This window comes from Brachyistius frenatus, unplaced genomic scaffold (genome assembly GCF_029030835.1).
Source record: "Brachyistius frenatus isolate BFR_SWC_R1_liver_20210118 unplaced genomic scaffold, ASM2903083v1 Contig_91, whole genome shotgun sequence".
In the NCBI taxonomy this organism is placed as follows: Eukaryota; Metazoa; Chordata; class Actinopteri; family Embiotocidae; genus Brachyistius; species Brachyistius frenatus.
The window spans coordinates 52,443-64,494 of NW_027210690.1; positions in this window are offsets into that span (position 1 = coordinate 52,443).

The window sequence follows — 12,052 nt, forward strand, 5'->3', positions numbered from 1 at the left end:
TCTTTCTTTTCAACTGTGAACGCGACCCTTTTCTGTCCGTCTCTCTCAACAACCCTGATTTTCTGAGAAAGGGCTGCCAGATTATTTCTCCCTCCTGCTGTCTGTACCTGTAGAGTCTGACTTCATACACCGAGCAGAGCTGTCCAGGTGAGTTGCAGATGAGACGGCAGAACCGCGCTGTGCTGCAGAAATGAGTGAGCGTTGTGGCAGCCAATCAGAGTCCTGTCCGCACCACTCACCACGCCCCTTTCTTTCAAGCCTCGGAGCTGTCCTCTCGCTCTGATTGGTCAGTCCCACGTGGCCTTGTTTTGTCAGCATCAGCTCAGGTGTGGAGAGAGAGATAAAAGATTCTTAGATCAGACAAGAATATGATTTGTAAATCATTTTATAGTCAACTTTTATCCAGTTTGACATTCAGAAATACAATATTCATAGCTGAAAGAGCAATACAGTGAAGCATCTGTAATTATTAAGTTAAAAGAAAAAGTTTACACTGACACATGGTATTGTTTAAACAAATATTTTGTTCCATTGGCATTTTCTAACCTTAAAAACATGTTTAGGTCCCAAAATGAAATGAAATACTGGCAGAATGTTTATTTTTGTTATACCTTCAGCAGACTCAGAGGGACTTGGGGAATCTATGCGAAAGACCTTTTTTTTCCAGTCAAATAATGCCAAAAAAAAAGGTCTTGTGAATCCAAGCACCAGCATACCAAGTACCCACCTCCACCTGCTGCCCTCTACATCTTTCAAGTGATGGTACCTCAATGAAGTCCAGGAAGCATTAAGTCTCCTGCGAGATCCTTGCTTCTTCTGTACCAGGTGAAGTTGCAAGAAGTAATGATATATTTCAAACCTAATAGCTGTAAATATATCAGATCATACAAGGTGTTCTGACCTTGATAAAGTATACGGCTGGTGTTACTTCATATTCATCTCGAGGTAAATAAATCAAGACCAAAACCAATAATGTCTTTTGGTCAGTCTCCCAGTGATTTCTCACCTGTCAGTCTGTGGCTCTTAACTACAGGCCAATTGTTCTTACTATCGACACAAATCCTTAAAAACAGCAAACAAATGGGCCTCTATTGTAGGAACGTCAATTAAGGCAAAAAAAAAATAATCCAAAAATGGCTGATGATTGCAGTTTTATTTTTACAAACAGGAGTAAACTGCACTATTTTCAGCCACAGATTAACTCTCATTACATTCACTAACCAGCAGCCAGACAGCCGATGCAGAATTGACTCAAAATAAGCTTTAATAGCCTGGTTGTACAAAGGTAGGCACTACTTATCAGTCAGACTAATTCAGTACTAGTTTTGGACATTTAGAGGGATTTAATGACAAATAATAAAATATAGAAAACAAGCAGGCATCCTAAGTGGCTATAGGAAATGCTACTTTACAAGATAATGAACTCTTCTCCAACCGAGTATCTCTGAAATGACCACAGTCTACAACAACTAAGCATATAGCTTCATAGGAAAAAACAGTATCTACTGTATGTTTATGATACTCCTCATAGTGTGTGTGTGTGTGTGTATGAACTGTATGTGCACTCATCATATCTGGAGGTGACTATAAAGAATATATAGACACCATATATATATATATATATATATTTATTTTTTCAAAGAAAGCGTTTCAAGTCACTGATTGTATTTGTGAAGGAGGATAAACTGCTGGGACATAAACCAAGACATTAAAAAGAGACATTCCTTTCATAATTTCAAAGTGGTTTTCATATCCGTACCTGTCGTAAACAGCGTGTTGTGTGTACATTTCAAAGAACATCCCGTGTGCCCAGCCGTCTGCCTTGTAAGCGTCTCAGCCCGTGGGTAATACTCACTTTCTTTGAATGCAGACTCCACGTGCAGAAAGCAGTAATCAAGCGTAATTATCCCTCGATGCTCGATACCACTCACTCTTTGTCACCACCTTTCATTTCTTCTCACATTTTTGTGTGTGATTCTCTGAAGGGTTGAAAGGAGGCGTGTGTGTGTGTGTGTGTGTGTGTGTGTGTGTGTGTGTGTGTGTGTGTGTGTGTGTGTGTGTGTGTGTGTGTGTGTGTGTGTGTGTGTGTGTGTGTGTGTTTGAGATAACTCCTCATACCATCACTCCTTCGAAGGGCAAAAGACAAACAAAAAAAAAATAGTCAAATATAAAAACACGAATAAAAAGGAGTTACTTCAGCGAACAACACCAACATAACTCATGGAAATAGACTTTGTATTTCATGAGAAGTCTAATGGGAGTCTGGCATCAGAGCCCTTTTGGAGCCAACCCCTAGTGGCCGCCGGTGGTATTGCAGTTTATGGCATTTTTCAGAGTCAGAAGCCATGTCCACTTTTATATACGGTCTGTGGATGTGACGTTTTTTTTGTTTTTTTTTACACTATGCACGTTTAAATGCACAACATATTCCAGGGGTTCCCCAACATTTATTACAGAGCTGCTAACTATAAAAGAGTTAAATTAGTTTACACTTTTTTACCCAGACTAGAAGGGAATTTTGGGACAAACTTTGGAAATGATCTTGCCCTCTGGATGTTTAAAAACAGTACTACATATAGCATAACCCTCCGCATGGATACTGTCTTGGCTTCTGCTTTTATTTTGATATATTGTGTGATTTTTTTTTTTTTGTGACTCAGGCTCCATCATCTGTCTCCGAGTTACTAAATGGCAGATGAAGAGAAAAGGGACACGCTTAAAGTACAATGGCCATGTTTAAGCTTCTTCTCTGCGGTACTGTCCCGTCTATAAGTCTGCGTACGACGATGCCAACAGAAGGAGCTGTACTGCCCTCTCATGAGGAACTGCAGGGCCGAGCTTTGATGTACACAGAATGAGAAGGAGCGGCCGTCGTGTGATCGTCCAGTCAAACCGTCGACTGACCTGCTGCGTCCATCAATTATCCGTCAGAATCATAAGGAAAGCGGGCGAGCGCAGTTCTATATATGGACCTATATATTACTGTATGGAGACCGAAAGGAACATGTAGGACTTTATGTTCTCCGACGTACAAGAAAAAAACATGAACGTTTTTTATTTTGGAGTTAAAAAAAAAGAAAAGGAGGTCAGAGAATCACGACCGAACAGATGGAAAACTGGGAAATCAGAAATCATTTATTGTGTATTTAATGTAATAAAAAGGAGTATAACAAAAATATACATCCAGAATTTATCAGTTACCTGAATAACTTAGACATATTTTCACATTTGTACACAGTGTGTATTTCACTGAGTTGTTATTTTCTCTGCAGGGACATTTGTACTAAATCAGAGCGTCCAGGAAACGCTCCCTCAGTGTGGCATCGCTGGCTTTTTATTTTGGCTGTCTGCATACAGTAGATCAAGTGTTGGGTTTTTTGTGTGTGGAGGGCCTGTTTGGTTCTGGCCTCCTCGAGCTCTGAAAGTAGATGCCACAGGCCGTAAAAAGAGACACCCCAAGAGACATCTGTGGTATGTGTTTGTGCGAGACTTTGCACGTCAGAGTATGTATGATTTTTATCCACTTCACCTAAATAAGACAAGTGAAGGACTTTTGTTGTTTCCAGGGTTTAATTAAGGAAATGTCTTGCCTGAGTCTCAGGAATTAATATTCAGTGATTAGTCTTTTATCTATAACATAATCATTTATTGCTTTACATGTGGATGGGGAAGGGGGGGGGGTGTGTGTTTGTGGGGGGTATTGTTTTTAAGTTTGATTGATTAATTGATTGATGATCCCTCCTGTCAGACAGTCACTGTCACTGAGTGTAACCATCTGTTTTGTAGATTATTTATTGGACTTTTATTAGGTATATTTTATTTCAATGGGGTATTTTAAAAAAAAAAAAATGAAAAAAAGAAAATCATATCACTTCAATTTGATTATTCAGCCAGTTCAGGTGTTTAGTCATTCTGGTTTAAAGTTAAAATAATTCATTTTTTCAGTCATGACCCTGTATTGGATAAAGATGGTATAAATAATGGATGAATGGATGATATCTGAACTTTATTCTGTTTTATGTGTGGATGGTAACTGGCCCAGTCACTATAATATTGTAAAAGCAGTAAACACAGTCTCCTCCAAGTTTAAAGGTCACAAATTGTGACCCTAAAGATCCTCAAATCAGGTACTGACGCTAGATCATGACTCAGCAGCTTTTTCAACTACTCCATGTGTGTAAAATATAAAAGATTAATACCTGTATATCAGTGTTGCTTCTCATTTCCTCTTCATCCGAACCAAAGGTGGTAAGTTGACAACAGGTGGTTGAGCAGGTGTCTTCATCGTGACCACCTCATCCGATGGCGTGTTTTAATTAGCTATGATGCGTCCCTGCAGTTGAAGTGTTTCGATGTGAAGTCCCGTCAGGAGCTCGTCGTTTGGATTCGAAGAGAAAAAACTAGAGGAAACATAAAAACACAAAAAGCAGGAACAAAAAATACAAACAGTGACGCTCTTATTGACTTATTATACTATTTTGCAGGAATCAATATGATTTGGTTATTTTTGCAACGATTCCATTTTTGGTTTTTGTCCCAGTACAGTCTGAACTGTGGGGGAGGAAACGTGTCTGTCGACCACTTCAAACACGGGTTATCTCGACCACAGAGTTGAGTAGTATAAAATTGCCGAGTAGTGTCACGTGAACTACGGGGTGACGAAAGACCTGTCGCCTCAGACGTTCGCTCATCCAAGAGCGGCACTTCAGTGGCGTCATATGTTGCTTAAGTCTGGTTATTTTCCTCTTCTGGTGCAGGAGTTTGTTTCTTCATGTATCTGTGTATACGGTGGCCCTGAGGCTCAAACGCAAGAACATTTAACAGAAAACACAAACCTTTCAGAAAACGCAAACACATTTTACAAAACACGACATTTCAGAAAACACAAAAACATTTCAGAAAACAAGAAAATGTAAGAATACAAAAACATTTCAGAAAACTCAAAAACATTTTACACTCAAAAACATTTTACAAAACGCAAAAACATTTAAAAAAACACGACAACATTTCAAAAAACACGACAACATTTCACTAACATTTTGTATTCTGTCAAATGTTTTTGCGTTTGACCTTCAGGGCCACCGTACATGTAGCTGACAATTTGGTCAAATTAAAAGTAATTGTGTTGTGGAGCTAGAAAACCTGAAATTATTAACAATTAACAATACAGCCATATTCTTAAGCGGACCTTTGATTTGTCACTTTATTAGATTAAAAAAAAAATTCACTGCCAAAGAGTGAGCACATTACATCATTTGGTTTAATGTGCTGACTCTATAACATCTCATTAATTTTCTGCTGCAGCATGTAAAAATGAAAGAATGTGGCTTTAAACTCCTGCCTGGTTCAGTTTAAGTATTCAGTGTTTGATCCTGAGTGCCAACACCCTTTTACCAAACGCAACAAAACCAACGCTGCCCTGGCAACGCCATAATCCACACAATCTGCCGAGCACCCACGTTCTGGAGGCACCGCGAATTCCAAGGAAGGAGGACAGCATGCATGATGACCTCATCATCTCCAAACAGACCGAGAGATGAGGCTGCCGAAACCTCCCGACAGGTGCTCCCACTTGTCTAGTCTGTGCAGCAGGTCGATGTCAACCCTTCAATTACACAATTCAGCCTCAATGTCATCTGAATCTGAATTAATAAAGCCTTATAATTTGCTGTAAAAAGCCAGTTAGAGGTTATATGAACCCAGAGACCACAAGGTTTCCCCTGAGACTCCCATCAGATGTGGCCACCCACCGAACTCATTCCTCGCAGCCCGTCCAAGAAGACGGCACTGGAGTCTTAATGTGAAAGGCTGACGACGGCTCATACGGCCGCCTGATGTGGCAACATCTGGGTCAACAGAAGAAAAGGGAGACTTCAAGGATGAGACTGAAACAAGAGCAGAAGGATTGGAAGGAGATGGCATTAGCTCCTGGGAGATGGACTCTGCGAGTGGCTGCGGGCAACCCTCTCTCAGCGCTATTTCCAAAAGGGGAACCTTGTAATTACAATAAAGCGGCCATATTATATTGCTGACTTCCTTGAAAAGTCTGTATTTTACTGGGCAGGGCCGCAAACGCACACACACCCTGCTAGCCACAACACACTGAAATAGATCAGAGCGGGGGCTCGCCCGGGGAGGAAACGGAGAAAGGGAGTGGACTGATACACTCCGCGCTCACACTGGAGGTCAAAGAGTGTGTGTGTGTGTGTGTGTGTGTGTGTGTGTGTGTGTGTGTGTGTGTGTGTGTGTGTGTGTGTGTGAGGGGAACACACACTGTGCTCGATCTGGAGGACCGCTGCAGGAGGTGTGCTGCAGGTAAAAAAAAAAAAAAAAAAATTAAAATGGAGTTCAGACAGAGAATGGCTCAGTGATTCTGAATGTGGCCACCAAACACACCCAGCTAACCACATACCTCGAAATAGAGAGGAGGAGGAGGAGGAGGAGGAGGAGGGAGGACGAAGGGTGACGACGGGGCACAGTGAGGGAGGAGGAGGTGCACACAAGTGGGTGTGTTTTTCTGTGTGGGGTGAGTGTTCATGAGCTCTGAAGTTTGTGTGCCAAGTGATGTATAACAGAGTGTGTGTGTGTGTGTGTGTGTGTGTGTGTGTGTGTGTGTGTGTGTGTGTGTGTGTGTGTGTGTGTGTGTGTGTGTGTGTGTGTGTGTGTGTGTGTGTGTGTGTGTGTGAGAGAGAGAGAGAGAGAGAGAGAGAGAGACAGTTTATATTTTGCTAAAGCACACAAGTCCTTTGATGATATTTGATAAACTAAAGAAAAAATAAAATCAGAGCGTCTACGTCTGACTTTCAACGCCTCGCAATTCTTTTTAGTGAGACTGAAGGCAGCTTCCTCAGATGTTCACGTTAAATATAGAAATAGGTGAACTCCAAGATTTGCTCAATTTAGCACAATTACTCACTGTGAGGAGGTAATTTGCCCAGATGGTGCATAATGGCTGTGCTAATAAAAGGCAATTAGAAGGACTGGTGATACAGCAGGGAAAAGAAAGAGGAAAGAATCTGCTGCACTGGGCCATAAGAGTGAAATATTTTAGCACGTACATATATTTCTTAATATCAATTTGTAATAAACGCCATTGGAAGACACCAAAAATGACGACTCGTGTAACTTGTCTCCTATTTTTCGGGGTCCAAGCAGCAGAGCTGAACCCTCTTGTCTTTTAATCTATTTTTGTCTTTTTCTGTAAAGCACTTTGAGCTGCATGCTATGTATGAAAGGTGCTGCACAAATAAAGTGTCATTATTATTATAAATGCAAATTGACCACGCTAAAAGCTTGTAGTAGAATAAAAAAAAAAAATCCATTTCACTAAACACAGAATTACCTCAACCTGACAACATTTTTTTTGTTTTTTTTTCATAAATGCCAAAGAATATTGCTGAAGCTTTGGATAAGCACATCTAAATCTGCATCTAAATACCAAAATCCCTAAAATGAAACAGAGCCAAAGATTGGTGGTGGTGGGGTGGGGATAGCGGCGGGGTGGGGTGGGGGGGGGGCTCACATGAAGGTTTGAGGAAACTGCTGGTTGGGAGGGGGACGTTTGGGCCGTGGAAAGGTACAGGCAGGAAAAATCACAGGAATGAATAGAGAGAGGACGGGATGGCGGGTGGAGGGGGTTGGTGGTGGGGTTGGAGGAGGGGCAGGGGGGCACACAGGCATGCAGAGGGTGAGAGCGGATGAATGAGGGCCATTGATAAAGAAGGAGCGCTCGGACAGGAGCGAGGGGAGGGAGGAGGGATCAAAAGGTATTTACACATGCAGATTCCAGAATAAAGCCGAGGAGGTGCGGCGGGAGAGACGGTGGATGGAAGGATGGACGAGAAGCATCTCCAGCTGACCTACTGACTAAAACACAGGGTGGAAACCTCGGCGACTTCCACACAGCAACATGTTTGTGTCTGCAAAGTTACAGGTTTTTCCACAAAGTGATGTCACCTGAACAGCTGTCAGAGCAGCAGACTGAAGACTGCAGTCCAGTTTAGAGATTAAAGTTTCCCTAAAGAATCACTGAAGGTTCAGAGGTGGAAGCTTCCAGGAAATACAAAAAACAACTGGGTGCTGTTTGCTTTTATCTATATTTAGATTTGAGTGTGAATAAAATGTCATTTTTGATTATTTTTGGAGCATTTTCATCGTTTGTTAACAGCTGATAGTATTGAGAGACAAGAATCAAACTTTGGATATTTCCATGAGGTCGTATGCATTTGAACCGTCGGGCCACAAGATGCCTGAACTTTCCCCTTTGTGTCTTTTTTGACATGAAAAACATGGTGTCTTGCGTTTTTTCTTTTCTTCTTCGTCGAGGATGAAAGAGGAGAAGCAGCAAGAATGTGAAGCATTCGGTTGGTTGAACGATGAAGGGACGGAGGGCGGCGGAGCCCCGGCCGTAACCCCAGACCGGTCAGCTGGACGCGGGGAGGTCGAGGTGAAGGTCAGGTGGGTCAGTTTGGCGTTGGAGTGACTCCTTGCTGTACCCGGAGGAGCAGTGGGGACATTAGAGGCCTTTTTCACACCAGCTGCTGAACTGGACTCGTCCAGGCTGAGATGAGCTGCGTCTGTCAGACAGTCGCACAACATTAGTTATATAACAAGATTATGGAGAAGGAAATGGAGTTTTATTCCAAAACTGCAAATGGCACAATTAGGAAAGAGTGTTAAATTGAATAAAAAAATTATTATAAGAAATGAATCAAGAGCCTGCCGTGCGGGAGTTAGAGGTTCGAATCCAGGAGGCGACAGCATTGTTCTCGAAAAGTTTTTTGTTTCCTGTTGTAACACCAACCATGTTGTTTTTCCTAAACGTTTCGTTTTCCTGTAAATCACATGGCTGTGTGCATGCAGCAGGTTGCACGACAGGAAAACGTGACGCTGTCCCGCCCAGACAGCCCAGAGCGTGTCTATTTCACGTTTTGCCGTGATACCAAGTTGGTATTTTAATATTGTTATCAGCATACTGTCTGCCCTGTTGCAATATGAGCTCACTAATCCCAGTTCCCAGCAACTTGTGTTGTAAAATGGCAACATGGTTCAGTTAACTCACATTTAAAGGAACACTTTCTCCACCGACTCCAACAGAAAAACCTGAGCAGATCAGTGAGGGCTCAGTTCACCGCTCGCTGACAGAGGGACTCCTCAGCCGGCCGAGGTCAACAAGGAATGTGCCCGGGGGAGAGGGAGAGAATGTACCACAGGGGTGTTGAGGAAGGGGGTGGGGTGGCAGCGGAGGAAACATAGAGGGGGGGGGGAACAGAAGGGCCTTTTGTGAGACAGGAAGCTGCTGAGACCAGGGACCTCTCTCTGGGTACAGTAGTGGAGAGGAACCTGGGAAGCTGAGCGAGATGGTGGAGGGGAAAGATGCGACTGAGATGAAGCACACTGGAGGAGGAGGAGGAGGAGGAGCGCTTGGTGAGGGAAGGACAAGACAGAGTGTCGAAGACAACGGAAGACACCTGGGAGGAGGAGACAGGAGGGTTTCCAGAAGGAACAAGCTGGAGGACATTAAAGAATACAGTTCATAAGAGTTATAATTTACAGCCCAGAAACTAACATGCTATTTATTTCCCCCTTGGTGGGATTCATGATTGGGAATTATTTGAACATTCCTAACTAACTCTTCCAGCATATTCATCAGTGTAGTAAAACCCAATCCCAGTTGGCCACTTTGGCCCGACCACTTGGCCGTCCCCCTCCGTTCTGCGCTTGCCCAAGTAGGGAAGGATGTCCCGTTCCTCTCAGGGATTGAAGGGTGCTAGTCATCTAAATCCTCCAACTGGCCCTCCAAATGAGATGGTGAAGCAACGCAACATGAAAAACAATCTACAAAATAGACTTTTTTTTCAAGTATATTTTTCCTCATCTGAAAGTGCAGCTTTGGGATAATAAAGCTATTTCTGTTTTGAGGGGATTGAACGAAGTCTTGTTTGTGAGCATTAATAGCAGATTCTTTGATATTCACTATTTTGTCATCATACTGTACATTTCCAAAAAATTGAATAATCAAATTCCTGAGACTTACAAACGTATTAGTGAAATATTAACTTAGGTGACTTCTGGATACTGTTGACTCAACGAGCGGTGTCCCATTTCCTTGGTTGAAGAATTTAAGCCCCTTTGAGCTCCGATCTTCAAGGGCCACTACCCAGCAGAGGGCCCTCCTAAACAGGGCTTCGGTTCCCCGGGACGGGAAATGAGATGGACCCAAGTGTGTTTAATAACTCTGGTGCCCTGAAAAATTCAACAACTGCCCTCATAGTTGATTGCAATAAAAAATATCCAATCACCAGGTTTGAGCATCTCTTGGCAATGCTGTCAAAGGTGTTGGTGAGATTACAGTTTATTTCTGGTTGGTAAAGTCAGTTTTAGATTTTAAATTAAATTCGATACGATAGTATGGAAATCATAAGAATTTATGCCTTTTACTTGAAAACAAATGTTCAACAGAAGTCATTTAAAATCCTGGACTGACACAGTAGACTTTTCCACCGAACTCTTTAATTTGTTTTAATTTAAGTAATGGTAGCCTACAGATTATAGAGGTCGGCACGTGACTGGAAAGTTTCCAGGTTAATGGCCGGACTCGGAGGAGCTGGACAAATCGGGGGTGGAGGAAAAAGTGCAAGATCAGTACCTGTCATTACAAACTCTACTGAGGAAGACTTCAACCCATAACTGAGCTCAGTGGCAAAACTGACTGCGGTGCCACTGGGACGCTGAAGCTTCTCCGAGTAACTCAGGCAAATAAAACAAATCTAAGAGATAAATATTTTAAGACAGAAAACAGCGGAAAACCACATTGAATATATTCTAAAAGGAAAACAGAAGAGAACAGGGCGATGGGGAGACTTGGCTCGAGGACTGAAGTGCAAAAGATCACAAAAAAAAAAGAAAAAACAAATCAATAATTTCCAAAAGAAGATGCTGAAAGACGGGCGTGTTGTATTCGTACCCAGACACAGAAGTCAGTTAATGAGGGAAAAGGGAAAAGCAGCAATAAAAACAAGATGGAGCTGTTTTGGTCGTAGGCTCGTTGCAGTCTGTCCCCTGAAGAGGCCATCAAAGAGCTTTTCATCTCCGCCTGATGTTGAGTCCCATCCGGGCCATTAGTGTACTAATACAACATGCACGAGAGCTGTGATGCTGCAGAATGAAAATACCACCCTCCCTCTTCCTCTTTCAACCCCCCCCCCCCCCCCACCCTAATAGGTTTCCCCTCCCTGACACATTTAGTCTTTCTCACGTTCAGTCCGGACAAACGGACAAGAGCTGGCTAATCGTCCCAGTCTTTGTTGTCATGACGGTGAAATTAAAGAGGCGGAGCTCTGCGGTCTTTGCGTTACAAATATTTCACGCCGTCCGCGGTGAACTGCTCACCTAAAAAAAAAAACATGCTTTTAATGGAGTTCTCTATTCACGACGATGCTGCAGACTTTTTGTCTTTGCTAAATTTGAGCTAACGAGTGCTTGTAAATACGACTTCCTCCACATTGACTGATGACAATCTGATGTAAAACGGAGCCGTTTTCATGTTATGTTTTGGCACCACATTCCTGAGTACATCCCCAGTTGCAAGTGGCACCGACACGAATGTCTCCCTTCACCGTTTTCTCTCAGTCCGACATATTTTCCTCTGCCATGTTTCCTTAATTAGAAAGCAGCATGTAGAATTATATACTTTAAGTGGGACCCGTTCTCAGTTTCTCCCAGATTTAGCTGCGCTCAGGAGGCGCTTTCAGTCATCTAAGTGTACCCTGGCTCAGGTTTGGTCTGCGTACAGCCTAAACCCAGCATGTCATTACAGCTGAAGGAACACGACGGGGACAGTGGCTGACCAGTAATTTGTCAGCAGTCATTCCGAGGTTTCTTCTCGTCCCGACAGTCTGGACCTTCGAGATTCAACCAGTTGTAAAATGCAGCAAACAGTTTGAAAATGACAAGAACATTAAAACGCTAATAGCTGTTCCATGTACCGTTTACAGTCACCTAACCGGCCGACACAAGTAAACAGGAAGCGTTTCCTTCCATTTAATCGCAA